This window comes from Oncorhynchus nerka, linkage group LG20 (assembly GCF_034236695.1).
Source record: "Oncorhynchus nerka isolate Pitt River linkage group LG20, Oner_Uvic_2.0, whole genome shotgun sequence".
Classification (NCBI taxonomy): domain Eukaryota; kingdom Metazoa; phylum Chordata; class Actinopteri; order Salmoniformes; family Salmonidae; genus Oncorhynchus; species Oncorhynchus nerka.
In genome coordinates, this window is record NC_088415.1 from 69,851,219 (window position 1) to 69,872,069 (window position 20,851).

General features: G+C 41.4%; 1 pseudogene; it reads left to right on the forward strand.

Moving 5' to 3' along the window:
• Nucleotides 1-16,789, forward strand: part of LOC115103031 (TGF-beta receptor type-1-like) — an 85,720-nt pseudogene extending 68,931 nt beyond the window's left edge.
• Nucleotides 16,790-20,851: the final 4,062 nt, after the last annotated feature.

The window sequence follows — 20,851 nt, forward strand, 5'->3', positions numbered from 1 at the left end:
TTGTTTTTCAACAGGGCAATGACCCAAAAACACCTCCAGGCTGTGTAAGGGTTATTTGAGTGATGGAGTGCTGTAACAGATGACCTGGCCTCCACAATCACCTGACATCAACCCAATTGAGATGTTTTGGGATGAGTTGGACCTCAGAAAGAAGATTAAGATGCCAACAAGTGCTCAGCAAATGTGGGAACTCCTTCAAGACTGTTGGAAAAGCTTTCCAGATGACTATCTCATGAAGCTGGTTGAAAGGATGCCAAGAGTGTTCAAAGCTGTCATTTAGGCAAAGGGTGGTTACTTTGAAGAATCTAAAATATATTTTATTTGTCTAACACTTTTTTGATGACTACATGATTCTATATGTGTTACTTCATAGTTGTGATGTCTTCAAAATTATTCTACAATGTAGAAAATAGTAAAAAATTACAATGAAATAAAAACCATGAATGAGTAGGTCTGTCCAAACTTTTGACTGGTACTGTAAGTATTCCGACCCTTTACTCAGTACTTTTTTGATGCGCCTTTGGCAGCGATTATAGCCTTGAGTCTTCTTGGGTATGACACTAATAGCTTGGCACATCTGTATTTGGAGAGTTTCTCCCATTCTTCTCTGCAGATCCTCTCAAGCTCTGTCCGGTTGGATGGGGAGTGTCACTTCACAGCTATTTTCAGGTTTCTCCAGAGATGTTCAATCGGGTTCAAGCCCAGGTTCTGGCTGGGCCGCTCAAGGACATTGAGACTTGTCCCGAAGCCACATCTGTGTTGAAAGGTGAATCTTCACTCCAGTCTGAGGTCCTCAACTCTCTGGAGCAGGTTTTCATCAAGGATCTCTTGGTACTTTGCTCCGTTCATCATTCCCCTCAATCTTGACTAGCCCTCCAGTCCCTACCATTGAAAAACATCCCCACAGAATGATGCTGCCACCACCATGCTTCACCATAGGGATGGTATTGGATAGGTGATGAGCGGTGCCTGGTTTCCTCCAGACGCGACACTGGACGAAACCAGGCAATCTTGGTTTCATCAGACCAGAGAATCTTGTCTCATGGTCTGAGTCCTTTGGTGCCTTTTGGCAAACTCCAAACGGGCTGTCCTGTGCCTTTTACTGAGGAGTGGCTTCCGTATGGACACTACCATAAAGGCCTGATTGGTGGAGTGCTGCAGAGATGGTTGTCCTTCTGGAAGATTCTCCCATCTCCACAGTGGTACTCGGGAGCTCTGTCAGAGTGACCATTGGGTTCTTTGTCACCCCCTGACAAAGGCCCTTTCCCCCTGATTGCTCAGTTTGGAAGGGCGGCCAGCTCTAGGAAGAGTCTTGGTGGTTTCAAACTTATTCCATTTAAGAATGATGGAGGCCACTGTGTTCTTGGGGATGTTCAATGCTGCAGACATTTTTTGGTACCCTTCCCCAGATCTGTGCCTTGACGCAATCCTGTTTCGGAGCTCTATGGACAATTCCTTCGACCTCATGCATTGGTTTTTGATCTGAGATCTGTGGGACCTTACATAGACAGGTGTGTGCCTTTCCAAATCATGTCAAATCAATTGAATTTACCACAGTGGGACTCCAATCAAGTTGTATAAACATCTCAAGGATGATCAATGGAAACCAGGTTGCACCTGAGCTCAATTTCGATTATCATAGCAAAGGTTCTGAATACTTATGTAAATAATGTTTTCGCTTTGTCATTATGGGGTATTGTGTGTAGATTGAGCAAAAAATGTAATTTTTGAGTGAGGCTGCAATGTAACAATATGTGGAAAAAGTAAAGGGGGTCTGAATACTTTCCGAATGCACTGTATGATGTGGCTATATTGTGTAAAAGCAATCACACTTGAGACAGGTCCTGTATGCTAGATTAGGATTTATTTGGAATCTTTAGTTGTGAATGATACAAACCATAGAATGTCTTAGAAATCAAGACATACAGTATATGGGCTGCAAGGTGTGACTAGGCTATTGATGATTTGATGAAGCAGCAAATACCTTGCGCTTTTTCTTTCCTCAGGCTGCACAGCTGTTTTCTCATCAAATGATTGTATTTTCACCCATCAGACTATTCTCAATTGAATCTTGTCTTTACTAATATGCTAAATTTGTTGTGGTTTAGAATTGGCCATTATCGCAGGAGAACAAATACATGTCATCTGTATGCACTCGAATATGGGACGTTGGTCTATTTTGTAGGCTACTTCAGTTTTATAGTGGAGCATGTGCTTAATATGAGCCGCTGATAAATAAATACAAGAACACTTTTTTTCACTCCTTGCATCAACCACTGTTTAATGAGTATGCTTTGGCTGCCCGACAGGTGATATTCCACCCAAACTCTGTATGCCATGGGCTCTCCAATTTTGTTCTTGCAGCTGCTTAATTTGGGAAACCAAGTGAAATCTGTTCAGGTACATCGATTAGTAACGTTTCGCAACTAAACATATTTCACTAAACTGTTGACAGCCTGTCTGCATGCTTGAGAAAGGAATAAAGGAGAGAGGGGAGGAGATGGAAACGCATGGTAGTGAGAGATTCTGTATAGCTAAAGGTAATGTGTCACCCAATTAATTATGAAAATATAAAAATTCCCTATAACCAGGCTATTCAAAATCAAATACAAATTCACTAATTGTAGGCTAACTGTAATACGCCCTGCATAATCAATGAACCAACAGCATCGCCTAGGGCTATACGTTCACTCCCAGACTCATGGATATACATTTTGAAGCGTAGCATAAGGTAACCAGTCCATCCAGGATGCATAAGAACAGTACACACTCAGGCCAGACCAATTAATTATGTATCAAAGACATCTTAAATCAGTTTTGATTTATGTTTTTCTGCCATGCATATATGCAGTAGGCTATGTATTGTATAATGGCACAATCTATGTTAATTCCGTTTTTTTTTGTGTGTGTGCTGGCAGGCAACCGCAGCGTGCATGTGATGCATCTAGTGCAGTAGTGCCTAGGTAGAGGTTAGCATGCCCGCTTACCATGTGCTTGCATACTCTTGCTTACAGCTCGCTGTCGCCGGCTAGCCCTTGTAGTGAATTGGGGAGCAGCTTCATGCACAAGTCTCCCCTTGTTGGTACAAAGCCTCTCCATGACCAAGACTCCTGTCGGGCCTCCTCGCGGCGGCACACGTTTACTGGTTGTCTTGAAACTCCAGGCTAACTGGCAGGGGATCTCGGAGCAGCAGTGGGCCCCAGAGATGCATCTGTACAGGCCCTTAATCAGTGCCAGCCGCACAGGGCTATTATGGTCGCCAGCAGCTGTGACTTGAGTGGCAGCTGCTCTCGGCAGACCCCTGTGTGACTGAGCAGCCCTGTTTAGGAGCCACACTGCTCACCCCAGCTGGGGAGAGGCCTAGAAAAGGTGGCCTAAAAATTGCCCACTCACTCCATCCTGGATAGACTACCGCACCTATCGGGAGTTCCACTCAGCGGTCGAAAAATGCTAAAGAAAATAATCCCCCTAAAACTAGCGAGAAAGAACATCGGAACTCTTTTGGACACTGACGATAATAGCAATAGACCCCATCGGAGAACAGCTTTGATTGCTGCACAACTGTGGCGCTACAACATTGACATTGCTGCCCTGAGTGAGACCAAGTTCCCGGATGAAGGTTCCCAGAAATAAGAGGGAGAAGGTTACACCTTCTTCTGGAAAGGTTACCCTCCGGGTGGACAACATAAGCACGGTGTGGGACTGGCAATTAAGAACAGCCTTCTACCCAGCCTCTGACACCATCACAGCCTTACTGGATAATATGCATAAAGCATACAGGGCTATTCTCAACAGTCCCACATCTGCTACCCTTCGTAAGCAATGGCATGCATTGCGCAAACAGTCTTGCACACTCTGAAAAAAATTAATGGTGGAAGAATAAGGCACAGGAAATCCACCTTTATGCAGACAAAAACGACATGCACAATTTCTACAACTCAACTAAAGATATCTATGGCACTAGAAGTTGCTCAATCACCACCATGAAAACAGCTGATGGTCTGATTCTCTTGAAGGACCAAAACCAGATCCTGATGAGGTGGGCTGACCACTTTTAAGCACTACTCAATCAGCATTCTCCTACAGACCACTCCATCCTGAAAGAACTGCCTGTCTGTCCACCCATTCAAGACCTCAACCATTTTCCAACTTTCCAAGAGGTGTTATCAGCTATCTGTTCCCTCAAGAAAAACAAGACTCCTGGTGCTGACAGCATCCTGGCAGAGCTACTTAAGAAGGGAGGTTATTTCTGCACCAGAACACTCCACCAGCACATCACTGAGGTTTGGGATGTCGTCCCCCAACAGCGGCAGGATAAAAACATTGTCACCATCTATAAGAACAATTGGTGACAAGTCCATCTGCAACAACAGTCAGGGGATAGCCCTTCTGGCTGTTGCCGGCAAGGTCCTGTCCAAGGTGATGCTACACAGGCTGGTGAACAACATCACAGAGGAACTGCTGCCAGAGTCAAAATGCGGTTTCAGAAAGGACAGGAGTACGGTCAACATGATATTCACAGTACGGCAACTCCAGGAGAAGTGCCTTGAACATCCGGACCATTTCATGGCCTTCGTCGACCTCTCCAAGGCCTTCAACACTGTGAGCAGGGAACTACTATGGGGCATTCTACTCAAATGTGGCTGTCCAGACAAATTTGTCAACGTCCTTTGCCAGTTCCATGATGGTTTGATGGCTCGGGTGGCCATAGGAGGGCAAGAGTCAGTGCCCTTTGGAGTAAGCATCGGTGTGAGGCAGGGGTGTGTGCTGGCACAGGTACTATTTAACGTCTTCCTCCTATATGTCACCCAGCTTTTCCACAAAGAGCTTGAAGACAGCAACGGTGTTACGGTGAACCTCAGGAGGCTCCAAGCAAACACCAACATTTTGATGGAGCAGGTTCTTGAGCTGCAGTATGCTGATGACTGTGCTCTTGTGGCCCACACTCTGAAAGCCCTTCAGTCCGTCCTTGTAGCGGCTGTGAGGGTCAAGTAGGATGGGACTGTCTATCAACACCACCACGACAGGTGGTCTGCCAATGGAGATCAAGCCCTCCACCCACCATGCCTGTCTTCACCATTGAACACACATCACTGGCAATTGTTCCGTCCTTCATATATCTGGGCAGCATACTCTCGGAGGAGTGCATCATCGACCTCAATTCAAAATAAGATCAAGCATCAGGAAACTCAGATGCGGGGTCTTCCAAAACAGGGATCTCCACCTCCACACAAGTCGCCGTCTGCATCACCATACTTCTTTACAGCTGTGAAGCCTGGGTCAATTACAGTCGCCACAACAAGCAGCTCGAGCGATTACACATAAGATGCCTGCAGCGCATCCTGGGATTCACCTTGTGCCACCATGTGCCCCATACTGAAATACTTGCTAAGATCCAACTGCAAGAGTATGGGGGCCATGGTCACCCAACACCAACTGCGCTGGCTTTTGGCATGTCATTAGAATGTCTCCGCAGCGCTTGCCACGGAAGATCATGTATGGCCAGCTACATCTAGGCCGGCGGTCTGTATGGGGGCAGATGAAGCGCTACAAGGACCAGCTGAAGAAGTGCAACATCAAACCCACAGACCTAGAGGATGCTGCTGCCAACCATTCCACCTGGCGCCAGCTCTGGCAGAGTGGTGTACAGGGGTGGAAGGAGGAGAGGAGCACAGGGACAGCAAAAACAGCTCAGGAGACATACAACCATGTCTGCCTCTGTCAACAGAATACATATGCCCTACCTGCAATACAGTTTGTGGATCTTGGATTGGACCAAATAATTCAGCTTTAACTCAGAAGTGGAAGTCATCATTGAATACGATAGCCTACTGCATATGTTTATGGTAATCCATGCATTTTTATGGTGAAAATGATCTTCCCCAAACATGGAACTCACACACAGCCTTTGTATGCCAGTTAGGCTCTACACCGGTTATAAAGTGCAATAATGTGCTTAATTTTAAGATGTTATTTGGCCACGTTAGTTGTGATACATACCTTATCAAAACATATAGGTCTATTTGCTAGGCTTCATGAGGTGTGCGACTATGATTTAGAAAAAGTCGCAAAAAAACTTGTGCCGTTTCTTGCCTTACTGCACAAGCTGGGCATCGTTCACACGTGATAATACATTATTCAAGTGATAGGCTAATATTGTCACCCTTCAGAATATTCTTAATTTACATTTTGTCTTTACATATAGTAAATAATATGTGTTAAAGTTTTAGAATGGACCATTGTTATGCACCTGTCTCAGAACAGAGGCAAAAAAAACATGTCCTCTATGTACTTAAATAGCGAATGGAGCCTGTTTTTCCCGTGGCTTCTTTTCATGGCAGCCAGGTAGGCTGTACTCCTGTTGTAAAGATAAGCAATGTGCCTAATATTAGGGAAGTTGAGAAATAAATATAGTAGGCCTAGCCTATAGAAAGCTGATGGGATCTTCCTCTTCAACTCTGTTTTCTCATGCAATTGCATAGCCTATAGATATGTTGCGCAACATGAGCTCATGGGCTCTCATGAAGTGTTTGATTCGATTTTTGATTATATTTGCAGTGATGTCAGAGTGATTAGAGGGACAATAGAACGCTGAGTCCTGGTAGCAAGTTTGGCAGGCTACTAATAACCATCCGCAGCATCAGAGCTTGGAGAAGCCTAATTACCGTGACTAAGCGGAATTCACATGGAATTTGACTGCCAGTCATGACTCATGACAGCCGGTGTGGCGGTAATACGGTCACCGTAACAGCCCTAGTCTCGCGCTGTTGGCAGTGGGTGCACCCGATTCAGCTGCCCTGCGCAACAGCTAGGCGAACTGTTGCCATTTTGAACCATTTCATGTGTCTGAAGGAACGAACTTGGCCTTTCCGACAGGCCCAAAGAGAAAATAAAGTGCACTATAGGCCTACCGCTGGCCAAACGGATGGCCCGAAATGACCGTTAGCTACAACTAAGTTGATACGGTGAGATTTCAAAACATTTAAAACCATGACTAGAGAAACACTGTCAACAAATACAGCAAAGATATGCTGTTATGAGTGAGTTCCGGTGTAAGTTCTTACTCAGCACTGTCAACACTTTGTATTCAACACTTTTATAATTCTAAAATGTGCGTTCTTCCTATTTCTACTCAGCACTACAACAAGCACTGCAGCAGTAATGAATGCGTAGGAACGTGTATCTATAGGCTTGCGTAGTTGTTGTTATTAGCAGCTTGGGTCTTTTTTAATATCAAGGAATATTTCACTTTCTCTGTTCATAGGAATAACAACATGAATTTGTGCATGAGGCAGAAATAATGTGGTGCGGCTCGAGTTTAATTGGTTAATGTTGCATAAGGTATGTTATAAGTCATGTTTTTAAAAAAAAAAATGTTTTTTTTAAAAATGTAAGCGGTAGAGCATGGCTTGTGTTTTGAGTGAAACTGCCCTACAATTTTCATGTTAACACTCAACTTTTCCTTTACTTTGGCAATTGTGATCTAATCAACGCAATATTAGCCACTTATAATGCAACATACCAAAACAAACTATGCAAGAGATATTGTTGTAGGCAGAATGCATCGGAGTAGGATTCTATTGCATTGACACGGCTCACAGACCGGTGCGGCATAACTAATCAAAGCTGCAATATTTTTTTTATTTTACCTTTATTTAACTAGGCAAGTCAGTTAAGAACAAATTCTTATTTTCAATGATGGCCTAGGAACAGTGGGTTAACTGCCTGTTCAGGGGCAGAACCTTGTCAGCTCGGGGGTTTGAACTTGCAACCTCCCGGTTACTAGTCCAACGCTCTACCCACTAGGCTACTCTGCCTATATGCAAATAGACCATTGCCATACCTTTTGAAGTCGGAAGTTTACATACACTTAGGTTGGAGTCATAAACTCGTTTTTCAACCACTCCACAAATTTATTGTGAACAAACTATAGTTTTGGCAAGTCGGTTAGGACATCTACTTTGTGCATGACACAAGTAATGTTTCCAAAAATTGTTTACAGGCAGATTATTTCACTTATAATTCACTGTATTACAATTCCAGTGGGTCAGAAGTTTACATACACTAAGTTGACTGTGCCTTTAAACAGCTTGGAAAATTCCAGAAAAGGATGTCATTGCGTTAGAAGCTTCTGATAGGCTAATTGACATCATTTCAGTCAATTGGAGGTGTACCTGTGGATGTATTTCAAGGCCTACCTTCAAACTCAGTGCCTCTTTGCTTGACATCATGGGAAAATCAAAAGAAATCAGCCAAGAGCTCAGAAGAAAATGGTAGACCTCCACAAGTCTGGTTCATCCTTGGGAGCAATTTCCAAATGCCTGAAGGTACTACGTTCATCTGTACAAACAATAGTACGCAAGTATAAATACTATGGGACCACGCAGCCGTCATACCGCTCAGGAAGGAGATGCGTTCTGTCTCTTAGAGATGAACGTACTTTGGTGCGAAAAGTGCAAATCAATCCCAGAACAACAGCAAAGGACCTTGTGAAGATGCTGGAGGAAACGGGTACAAAAGTATCTATATCCAGAGTAAAATGAGTCCTATATCGACATAACCTGAAGGGCCGATCAGCAAGCACTGCTCCAAAACCGCCATAAAAAAAGGGACAATGACCCCAAGCATACTTCCAAAGTTGTGGCAAAATGGCTTAAAAGTCAAGGTATTGGAGTGGCCATCACAAAGCCCTGACCTCAATCCTATAGAAAACTTGTGGGCAGAACTGAAAAAGCATGTGTGAGCAAGGAGGCCTACAAACCTGACTCAGTTACACCAGCTCTGTCAGGAGGAATGGACCAAAATTCACCCAACTTATTGTAGGAAGCTTGTGGAAGGCTACCCAAAACATTTTTCCCAAGTTAAACAATTTAAAGGCAGTGCTACCAAATACTAATTGAGTGTATGTAAACTTCTGACCCACTGGGAATGTGATGAAAGAAGGAAAAGCTGAAATACATCATTCTCTCAACTATTATTCTGACATTTCACATTCTTTTAAAAAGTGTTACCTAAGTGACCTAAGACAGGGAATTTTTACTAGGATTAAATGTCAGAAATTGTGAAACACTGAGTTTAAATGTATTTGGCTAAGGTGTATGTAAACTTCTGACTTCAACTGTATATGTATCTGTGTCATTTACTTTGAACTGGACAGTGTTTTCAGCATGAGCGGTCGTAAATTGATATACTTGTTTTGAGATTAAAACGAGAGCTGCATCTGGCCACGTATGCACATTTTGTTCATATCCTTTGCTAGTTAGTGAGTTATTAGTCAAATGTAAATGTAAATTAGCCCAGTTATACATAATTTGTAGTTATCATTAGGGGAGTGATTGCTTCCTACAAGAGCACAAAACGTATAATGTATAGCCATCTTTGAAAAGCGAGTCAGGTAAAATGCTTTTTTTTGTCTTAAAGTTCCAGTGTTTTATTTTGAGACGGGCTCGAATAAGCTAAGTAGCCAATAGACAGACGGTAGCATAATGTGTCTTATTCTCTGTAATAATGGTATGGGAATAATAATACATTTTATTTTGTAAAGTGGTTTCTTGCATCAAACACCACAACATTTTCAGTCACCTCCTGGTCTGAAGGGCAAGTGGATAAACGGCCTTGCATGTTTTTTGTCCAAAAGTCTCATGGAATGTAGGCCTACTTTGAACACCACACATTGGCTGCTACTGTAGGCTGAATGATAGAACAGCTATTTCCATGTTAAAATGTTATGATGCATTTTCTCCATTGTTTTTAGGCCACTCTAGTAGGCCTACATTATGATTAAATAGCCACAGTAACCTACATTATCACTGTTTAAACTTAAAGCGGGTACAGCCTCAGTGTTCACAGTAAACGCGCGCTGGAAGTTGCACAGAATTTTCACAACGTTCAAGTTTGAGCTCAGCAAATTTTTTTGGGGGGGGGATCACATTGGATACAAGTAAAAGGAAGGCTGTTATTGGTCTCATCGCTTACTATGCCAACTTCTCAGAATAAAATGGGCCATAACTTTTGAGGTCCCACGTTGGAACTTGAATATGTCTGTAAAGTATACTATGTTCAACAGTATATTTTCAATATTCATTGTTATTTTTCAATATTCATAAATGAATGTTAGAAAATTGTTCTTGAAATCAATACTACTCATATTACAGAGCAGGCGATAAATCTTCATTACACCAATTTTCACTTTGTAGCACATACAGATTAAATACTATGGAGTCTAAAATGACTTTTTAATTATTTATCAATTATGCTTTAACTAGTTGCTCCTACCCTCTACTTTTTTGAACATTTTGTTAAAAATCGCGCAACATTTCAGCGCCCTGCTACTCATGCCAGGAATATAGTACGTTCATATGGTTAGAATGTGTGGATAGGAAACCCTCGGAAGTTTTTAAAACTGGTTAAATCACGACTGTGGCTATAACATAACGTGCGTTACATCGGAAAGCGCAGGAAAACCTGATCACAGAAAATGGAAATAAATATCCTTGCGCCACTTCCAGCAATTGTTAACAGTGAGCCGAATTAGATAAGACCGAGCATTCAACTCCCACAGCATCCCCATGTTGTCTAGTCTTGTGAATTGAATCATCTTTGATTCTTGGTTGAACCGAAACAGGGGCACCACTTACCTCCAGTCTCCGCCCAGATCATTCTGGAAGAGCTCTCTCGTGAAATTTTTTCCAAGACGACAGCTAATGATTTTTACATCGCCTACGGATGATTTTTATCGCTTATTAACGTTTACTAATACCTAAAGTAGCATTACAAACGTATTTCCGAAGTGTTTTGTGAAAGTTTATTGTCTACTTTTTGAATTTAAAAAAAATGACGTTACGTTGTGAAATCGCTGTTTTTTTCGTTTATCACACAGTCTACATATAACGATATCTTGGCTTTATATGGCCCGATTTAATCGAAATAAAGACCCAATAGTGTTTATGGGACATCTAGGAGTGCCAACAAAGAAGATGGTGAAAGGTAATGACTGTTTTCTATTTTATTGTGCGGTTTGTGTAACGCCGAAATGCTAATTATTTTGTTTACGTCCCCTGCTGTGCTTTTGTGTTGTAGTGTATTGGTGCATGCTATCAGATAATAGCTTCTCATGCTGTCGCCGAAAAGCATTTTAAAAATCTGACTTGTTGCCTGGATTCACAACGAGTGTAGCTTTAATTTGATACCCTGCATGTGTATTTTAATGAACTTTTGAGTTTTAACTAATAGTATTAGCATTTAGCGTAGCGCATTTGCATTTCCAGAGCTCTAGTTGGGACGCAAGCGTCCCAAGTAGAAGCAAGAGGTTAAGATACAAATGTTATAGGCAAAGAGTTGTTTCCTGAATAGTTTATTTGCTACTGAGAATATATTTGATTTATCTACGTCTTTATGTCAAGGTCCTGTTTGTTATTTTCTGTACAAATTCTATTAGCAAATATGTCCTGCACCTTGTACAAAATCTTAATTAATGCCTTTAATCGTCCCAACCACCCCCCCCCCACAAAAAAAAATAGAAGGGCCTTTTTTCCAATTTAAGTATTGTTTGGTTCAGTGGACCTATTCATTGTCTGAGAATATAACATGTGTTTCGTTCAAATCAATTAGGTCAAATGCATAATGCACCTAATATTGAAAATAAAAGCCTCTAAGAGGCGACCAGCAGAACATCCTGTCTGTCTTCACTGTCCGATCCGCCAGAGAGCATACTGCTCAATACAGCCCTGCATTCAACACGAGACTCACTGACAAAGCCCTTTGGCGGCCCTCGTGAGATTGAGGAATTGGGATGCAATGGATTGGTATTCAGACCTGTGGCCTGGATGTTGCAAGTCTGACCAGCCTTTTCAAGGTCAGAACGCTGGCGCTCCTCTGTGTCTCCATTGTCTTTGCTGGGCCGCAGACCAGGGGTTTAAGTCTTAATTCAGACTGCGGTTGCAGATTTAACACCATGTCTATGAGTAGCGTCTCTATTGCTGTTTCTCTCTTGCTCTCGAGTTCTTTCACAACAGCAGTGATTACATTACTTTTTCCACTTGAAGAATGACATTGTAACATTGCAATTGCCACAGTCATGGTGTTTACTCTACGATTGGTGGGGGCAGCTAGACCAATCCATATGTATATCTCAGTGCTCAACAACATGCAAAACAAAATATGGATGTGTAATTTGCTGTCTTGTGATGTTGACGCCGTCTCCCTTGCCTCTGTCCCCTCCCCAGGTTTTACGGGTGATGGCTAAGATCATGAGGGAGTGCTGGTACTCCAACGGGGCGGCCCGCCTCACCGCGTTGCGCATCAAGAAGTCCCTGTCCCAGCTCAGCCAGCAGGAAGGTATCAAGATGTAAACTAGAGACAATGCCACCTGAATGTCTGGAATCTCAGTCCCCATCTGTGTGCTGTTCCCCTACGCCTCCTCTTTCTCTGAAGGAGGAGGGAGGGAGGTGATGGTACAATCAGGTGGGTGTGTTTACCCTTCTATGACTCATTCCTTTAAGGCTGATTGGAGAGATTGTTTCTTTGCTCTCCTCTAAGATGGCATTAAAACATGGGTTGATTCCAGTGGATAACCTGGATAATACTCTGTCTGGACTCTGGATGCAGAGACACAACCCCCTGACCCTCCTGTTGGTTTGCCTGACTGGTTGCAACAAGCCGTTCTTTCTTACCCCCAACAGACACTACTTGACTTTTATTGGGACCTCCTGTAGGAATTCCATAGAAAATATTCAGAATCAAAGAAATTAGTTACATTGAAAGAAAATATACATTTTCAAATACCTCTGTCTGGTTATTTCTCAAAGTACTGCGGTCTGTGTCTATTTAAGCATTTCATTCAAACAGGATTGAGTGTTACTCATATGCATTTATTTTTTTCACTCAACATCTTGTACCTTTTTAACATATATTTTACAGATGCCAGTTCCATAATTGTGTATACTTTTGTCAAGAAAAACTGAATATGACCTTTATCAAGACTTGTCAAATATGCAGTGAAATATGCAATATTTTATTCATTGCTATGTACTGGTAACTGACAAAATAAAGGAAACACTTTAGTAAATACAAAGTATATTGAAAGCAGGTACTTTAACACAGGTGTGGTTCCTGAGTAAATTAACCAATTAACATCCCATCATGCTTGGGGTCATGTATAAAAATGCCCAGTTGCCCATTATTTTGACTGCCATGGCTAGTAGAAGAGATCTGCCTTTGAAAGAGGGGTCTCGAAGGAGCATAGGGGGTTTAAAGGGTTTGTGAGTGTGTGTGACCAGATCTCAACCTAATTGAACAGTTATGGGGGATTCTGGAGCGGCGCCTGAGACCGAGTTTTCCACCTCCATCAACAAACCACTAAATGATGGAATTTCTCATGGAAGAATATTGTCGCATCACTCCAATAGAGTTACAGACACTTGTAAAATCTATGCCAAGGCACATTGAAGCTGTTCTGGGACTCATTGTGGCCCAACGCCCTATTAAGACACTTTTATGTTTGTGTTTCCTTTATTTTGGCTGTCACCTGTATATTTATTTCTTACAGTGTAAATATGAGTCAGTCAGAGGAGGCTGGTGGGAGGAGCTATTAAGAGACTCAATGTAATGGCTCAAAAGGAATTAATTGAACTATCAAACATATGGAAACCATGTTTGGCTCCTTTCCATTAATTCCATTCCAGCCATTGCAATGAGCCCATCCTCCTATAGCTCCTCCCACCAGCCTCCTCTGGAGTGGGTGTGTATGCTGTACTCTATTCCTATGTATTTTGTGTGTGTGTATACAGGTGTACATTCTATGTGTACATAGAGTACACCTAAGCTGATAGATATACTGAACAAAATTATAACGCAACAATTTCAAAGATTTTACTGAGTTACAGTTCATACAAGGAAATCAGTAAATTAAAATAAATGAATTATGCCCTAATCTATGGATTTCACATGACTGGGCAGGGGCTCTTTTATTTCAGTTCATGAAACATGCGACCAACACTTTTACGTGTTGCATTTATCTTTTTGTTCAGTATAGTATACCTCTATTTTATACAAAGCACTCTTCATTCTTTCAACCATAACCATGAAGTGCTCTGAATCAAGGAGGTTCTCTGAAGGAATGGGTCCTCCCACTGCCATAGGAAGAAATGCAGTGGAAGTCGTCCGGGTCAAATTCATTAGGCACCAAACGGATTACCTGGACTTATCCAATAAGACCTTCTTGTTTTTGTATTCCACTGAGTAGTGCTACGATGTGCACTAATGAATACAATTAAGCAACACCGTGATACCAGTTTACCTTTCAATCTTCTCAGTAGGAATCAAACCTGGACGGTCTTAAGGGAAAGCATTGCCGGAGCTGCATTATATACACTATTTTCTGTATATTTGTATCGCTTTTATGTGAATGAGTTATCACATCTAGGGGCATAACATTTCAAACAAGAATGTACATTTGGATATCTTAGATTATTTGTGTACAGCTCTACCTTTACAGTGAGAAGGCCCCATGAGACCTATACAGGTCCTGTAGTCTATCTTTCATTTGTTGCATGAATGAAAGACAGAACATTTTACTTTACTAGTTGGAGATTCATTATGCTGCTAAACATACAGATGTGGTCATGTGACATCCCTTATTATTTTCCAGTAGGACAGAACACAGAAAGGATAATTAAGCGAGTCAAGGAAATGCTGTAGGTCGAGGTAGACATTGTTTCATATCTATTTAGTAGCAATAAGTGCACTTCTGAGCATTGCTGCATAATTACATTTAAAAAATATAATCTACCCTAATAGAATCGACTATGAAGTACTGTGAGCAGAGGTCAGATGAACGCTTGTCAAGTGCCATGGCATTTAGATTTGAACTCTAGGGTTCTCTTCTTTTTTTTTTTTTTCAAAACCAGAGGTACATGCTGTATTCATATCTGCTACTGTGTTATTTGTTTTTGTCTTTTAGCAAGTTTACATCAACCTGCTTAAACCAAATCAAAACGCCCTTGAACTATTGTGCCATGCATGGAATGCATAATTGGTCAACTGGTCATTACAGAACAGTGTTGTGGATGGAAAAACAACGTGGTGTTTTTTTTACATTCGTCAGACTTGAGGTGAAGGATATTGCTGCTACGATATACAGTGTATGTTAAACCAAAAAAGTATTATTTTACAGTGGAACAAGAAATGCAACTGTTGTCATGACTCATCCAACAATTGTATTTTCTACGTCATTCCTCTGTCTCATCAGCAGCCTTTTACTTTTCTGACTCTCATAGAACCATCCAGGTATTTATCTTGGCAACATAAACAGCCTCTGACTCCCTACCAGCAAGGACTCCACTAACTATGATCACTATCTGCTAGTCTAGCTTTCACCAGGAACCTTGCATTTGCCCCCCTCCCAGTTTCAAATCTGTTCTACATTTTGATATTTCCTTTCCCAATTGTTCTGTCATCTATAAATGTGCTGTGAATTGTACTGTGTTTTGTATCTGTGTGTAGAGTACCTTCAGAAAGTATTCATACCCTTTGACTTATTCCATATTTTGTGTTACAGCCTGCATTCAAAATGGATTACATTGGTCAGGGAGGTGAGAAAAAACAAAGTGCTTATTTTGAATTCGGACTGTAACATCAAAATGTGGAATAAGCCAAGGGGTATGAATACTTTCTGAAGCACTCCCCATTATTTTCAGTGAGTGGAATTGAATCCCCCAATTGCCAGTAATCCAGTATGTAGCATTACAGCATTACACATACATGATTACGGTCGTCACCTCTCACTGACCTGAACTCAAGCACTCATTTGCTAAAGGAGAAGAGCCCTGTGGCGGTATGTACTGAATGAGATGCTCTGATTAGCAGAAGGAGAAAAAGACCAGTGAGGCAGGCAGCGAAGAATACATATTTAGTAGTGGGCTTCTAATGCAACCACAAAATTGGAAATTGATAAAGCTCTGCTGTGTAGTACACATTGTGAAACAGAATAAAATAAAATAAAAATACGCTTCTGGTAAGCAAACCATTCTGAAACGTACAGTATTTGAGGGATAATATGAAGATTCCCTGGTCATCTATATCACATATTGCACAGTAGCTGTAAAGTAGCTGCAGTATGTGCTATTACGTACTGGCTCCAGCAGAAGAAAGCCTTCTTATTTCTCCCAGTGCCTATGTTTGACTTCTGTTATATTATATGGAACCATGTTCAATGTCCAGCACATGTTCTGCTGAAAAGGAAATGAAACAAAGTTTGATTGAAACACAATTTTAAAAAAAGGATACCTCCTCTCGGCACACCAATGTTTTTAATGTTTTATTATTATAATTTACCTCAATGTACATAATACTTTTATCTTCCACTTTTGACATTCTATTTCCATGAAATGTCTAATTTGAAATAATGTTAATGCACATTTCTTTGTCAGTGGTACTCCGTATACGGTGTTGGTTGTGCCCATATGTTTAGGAAGTTTTCCGACTGCCTCTGTTTGAACAATCTCTTATTTGAGAATTGTTGATATTTGAAGAATGCTTTTCATCTCTTTAGAACCCTTTCAAGTTGTAGAGAAAGCCCCTGTACAGTTTCATATATACCATTTGTTTGGAGGGTCATGTTACACCACACATCTTTTCAGAGGTGCTTTTTCTCTGCTCCCTAAGATAAAGTATGTTGTAAAGTGTTTAAAAGAATGAGCGCTCGACATAGGAATTCAGATGACTTTGACTATTCAAGTTCATGTATAGTGAAGTAGGACGTTTTGTGAATAAATATATACGCATTTTCTTACCTTGTGACATTTGTTTTTTTTTCTTCTCTTTCAAAGAACCCATCTTCTGTGAGTGTATACATAAAAGAAAATCACTAGTCATTCAGGTTCAAGTCATTCAGATTGTACTGCAAGATATTGAAGTATCCAGACAAACTAGAATTTAAATGCTTACTATAAATCTAAATAGTTTAGCTTTGTTATCAAATTATTCTGTCCCCTTTACATGCTCCCCCCACCAACAGATGGTGGTGTTGCCTAAAAGTAGCCTACATGATGGCCACAGGGATTCTTGCTAATGCACATTCAACAATTCTAGTACTAGTACTATAAATGCAGCCAATTTGACTTTGACTACATTTAGTATGCCATAAGGAGTGTTTTGTTTCAGTGTTTCTACCACGCTATATCAGTTGACCCCCTCAGGTGTTTAATCTTTTTTTATGATGTCTGGAATGTAAATACATTATAAGTGCTCAGGGGTAAATGGGGAGGCTCTGTCCATCAGGGTCTCTTTAGAGTCTAGACATTCCCTGTAGACCCTGTCTGTCTGGAGATCCCTTTGTTCTGACTCACTGTAGTCAGGCTGAGAAGCTATTGGCCTGGTCAAACATCAACCCATCTCTTGACAATTCATCGTCATCTCTTGAGTTTTGGCCATCCAGACGTCAATGCAGTGTTCCTTCATTTCTCAAAGCCAACAGGGCTCCAAGGGGGTGTGTTCTGGTTTGATACTGTATCATCAATGATTGGACTCTTGAAGGGTGAAGATATCAGCATGATTGGTTTCCATGTTGAGAAATTTAATTTGAGCTGTTCGATGTAACTATGTCTGCATGCTATTTGAAAAGGGAGATCATTTTCAAAAGGTGGAAAGAATCAATCGAAAGTTCTGATTTGAAATAATTCTGTACTTAACTAGTCGAATCTATCCCTTCCTCTCTCTCTCCCGTCCTCACTTCAGTCGTGGTCATTTTTCTCATAGCCATACTTCTGGAGAGCGTGATAATGGTGGTCAGTGGGACTAGTGAGAGCAGGGAGAAACATTTATCGCCTTAAAAAAGTGGTGCTGATACAAACTCTGGTGATACAATAATTCCCAGAGGTAATTCACTTCTGGGATCCTATTTTGTGCTTTATTCCCATTCTGTGGAGAGTTATGTTCTGACAGTTGGGAAAAAGTCAGATTTCCCCTCAGGTTAGTTCTAGTTCTCCATGCACTGGCCTACTTCCACTGGTTTTATAACAACATATACCTCATGTAGTTATTTTTCAAAATACTTTGGTCTCTGTTCCCCTTGATGACAAATTGATTGACTGCCAGTAAATTATCTGTCACGTCATGTGTTCACCTCCAACCCACTGTGGTCAAAGACCAGCCTTACATTTCCAATCCACTTGCTTCACTGTTCATTCAGGGAGCTCTGTCCTTGCCTCTCATTATTCTCTCCATGACGCCATCTCTATTTCTCCTCGACTTATCCAGCGCGTTTCGTAAAGGCTTTGATGGTAGTGATTAATGCTTGATGTACATGCCACCCACATTTTTAACTGCACAGTCTAGGCATTGAGTGGTTGCGTAAGATGCAAGCTAAGGATGTGTTTGGTATTCCCTCTGCCATGTTGTATCCCACATCATCTGTGCAGCCATGCATGTACCCACTGTGCATCACAGACTCTTAGTACTCTTGGGTCCAATCTAATGAGAAAAATCCCAGGGTCGAGATTCAATCACTTTTTGCCACAAGGTTTGATTCAGTTCCTGAATTGGCAGAGTGCAGGGTGGTTTTCATTCACACTTTTCAACCAACAACTGTCCCATTGTATAGAGGTTTGTGAGACTAGGCAATTCCAATCATACTGGAAAGCTAGCATACTGTTATCCCTTTCCCCAATACAACAGGATTTGTAAAGTTCCATCCAAGCTATTTTCAGTTGTGATTTTGTGCCATTATTCAATTATCTTGCTCTTTCTCATTGAGTTCTGTTTTTTCACTAACCAATTCAGTAACCTGGGTAATATTATACGTACTAGATGATGCATGAATGAACACAGCTTTCACAGTGCACTGCCATATATGTCCAAAGGCATGAGTAAATACTATTTTTATACTCTAAACGGTATTATAAACTGGGTGGTTAGAGCCCCGAATGCTGATTGGCTGACAGCCATGGTATATCAAACCATATACCACGGGTATGACGAAACATTTTTTTTATTTTACTGCTTTATTTATGTTGATATTGCGTTTTATAATAGCAATAAGGCACATCTGGGGTTTGATACATGGCCAATATACCACGGCTAAGGTCTGTATCCAGGCACTCTGCGTTGCGTCGTGTTAAAGAACAGCCCTTAACCGTGGTATATTGGCCATATACCACACTCCCTCTGGCCTTTTCTTAATTATACAGTAGCAGTACTTTATAAAGAAAAATGATAGCTTACTCAGAAAACAGAACTAGATTGAACCAGTGGATCTAGATTCAAGGTTGACTCAGTCAGTCTCCTACAACAAAAATGTGTGCAGCTGAGTGGGACTCGAGGACAGGAGTAGGGAAACAGTTCTAGAGTAAAAGCATGTAGGGCAGGTACACACGAATGCATACACTAGCACGCACGCACGCACGCACGCAAGCTCTATGGACTACTGAGCTTGATTGTGTTGTAGATGCAACAGTGTCTTATTCCTTTGATACAGATGTTTCCTACTGTGAACAAATATTTGGAATCGGAAGATTACATTCAGGGTGCTGGGTAAATGGCATGTAATCGCATCATTAAGCTATTGGTGGCATTATGCAAATAGCTGCAGGGGTTTGGGAGTAATCCTCTGAGTCACTGACTGCTGCAAATGTAGAGCTGTTTACTAGGAAATCTATCTCTAGAAAGTCAGCCTGCCTGCAGTTGTAATGTCTGTACGGCTCACTAGTTCTGCATTCAGAGAACTGTTCTCTGTAATGAGTGTGGCTTACAGTTATTTAATGTTGTTCTGTATTTACATTGCATTTGGAAGGTATTCAAATCCCTGGACTTTTTCCACATATTACATTACAGCCTTATTCTAAAATTGATTAAATTGCCTCCCTCAATCTACACACAATACCTTTACCCCATAATGACAAAGCAATACCAGGTTTTTAGAATTGTTCTGCAAATTTATTAAAAACCTGATATCACATTTACATTTAGTCAGACCCTTTATTCAGTACTTTGTTGATGCACCTTTGGCAGCGATTACAGCCTCGAGTCTTCTTGGGTATGATGCTACAAGTTTTGCACAACTGTATTTGGGGAGTTTCTCCCATTCTTCTCTGCAGATCCTCTCAAGCTCTGTCAGGTTGGATGGGGAGCCCCTCTGCACAGCTATTTTCAGGTCTCTCTGGAGATGTTAAATTGGGTTCAAGTCCGGGCTCTACAATAATGGCCTGATTGATGGAATACTGCAGAGATGGTTGTCCTTCTGGAAGGTTATCAAATCTCCACAGAGGGCCTCTTGAGCTCTGTCAGAGTGACCATCAGGTTCTTGGTCACCTCCCTGACCAAGGCCCTTCTCCCCCGATTGCTCCGTTTGGCCGGGCAGCCAGCTCTAGGAAGAGTCTTGGTGGTTCCAAACTTCTTTCATTTAAGAATGATGGAGGCCTCTGTGTTCTTGGGGACCTTCAATGCTTCATAAATGTTTTGGTACCCTTCTCCAGATCTGAACCTTGACACAATCTTGTTTCAGAGCTCTACGGACAATTCCTGACTTGCACTGTCAACTGTGGGAGCTTATATAGATAGACATATAGATAATCATGTCCAATCAATTGAATTTACCACAGGTTGACTCCAAGTTGTAGAAACATCTCATTGCTCAATGGAAACAGGATGCACCTGAGCTCAATTTCGAGTCTCATAGCAAAGGGTCTGAATACATATTTAAATAATATATACATTTGCTAACATTTGTAAAAACCTGTTTTCATTATGGGGTAGATTGATGAGGGGAAAACAGTTATTTCAGCCATTTTAGAATAAGGCTGTAACGTAACAAAATTGGGAAAAAGTCAAGGGGTCTGAATACCTTCCGAATGCACTG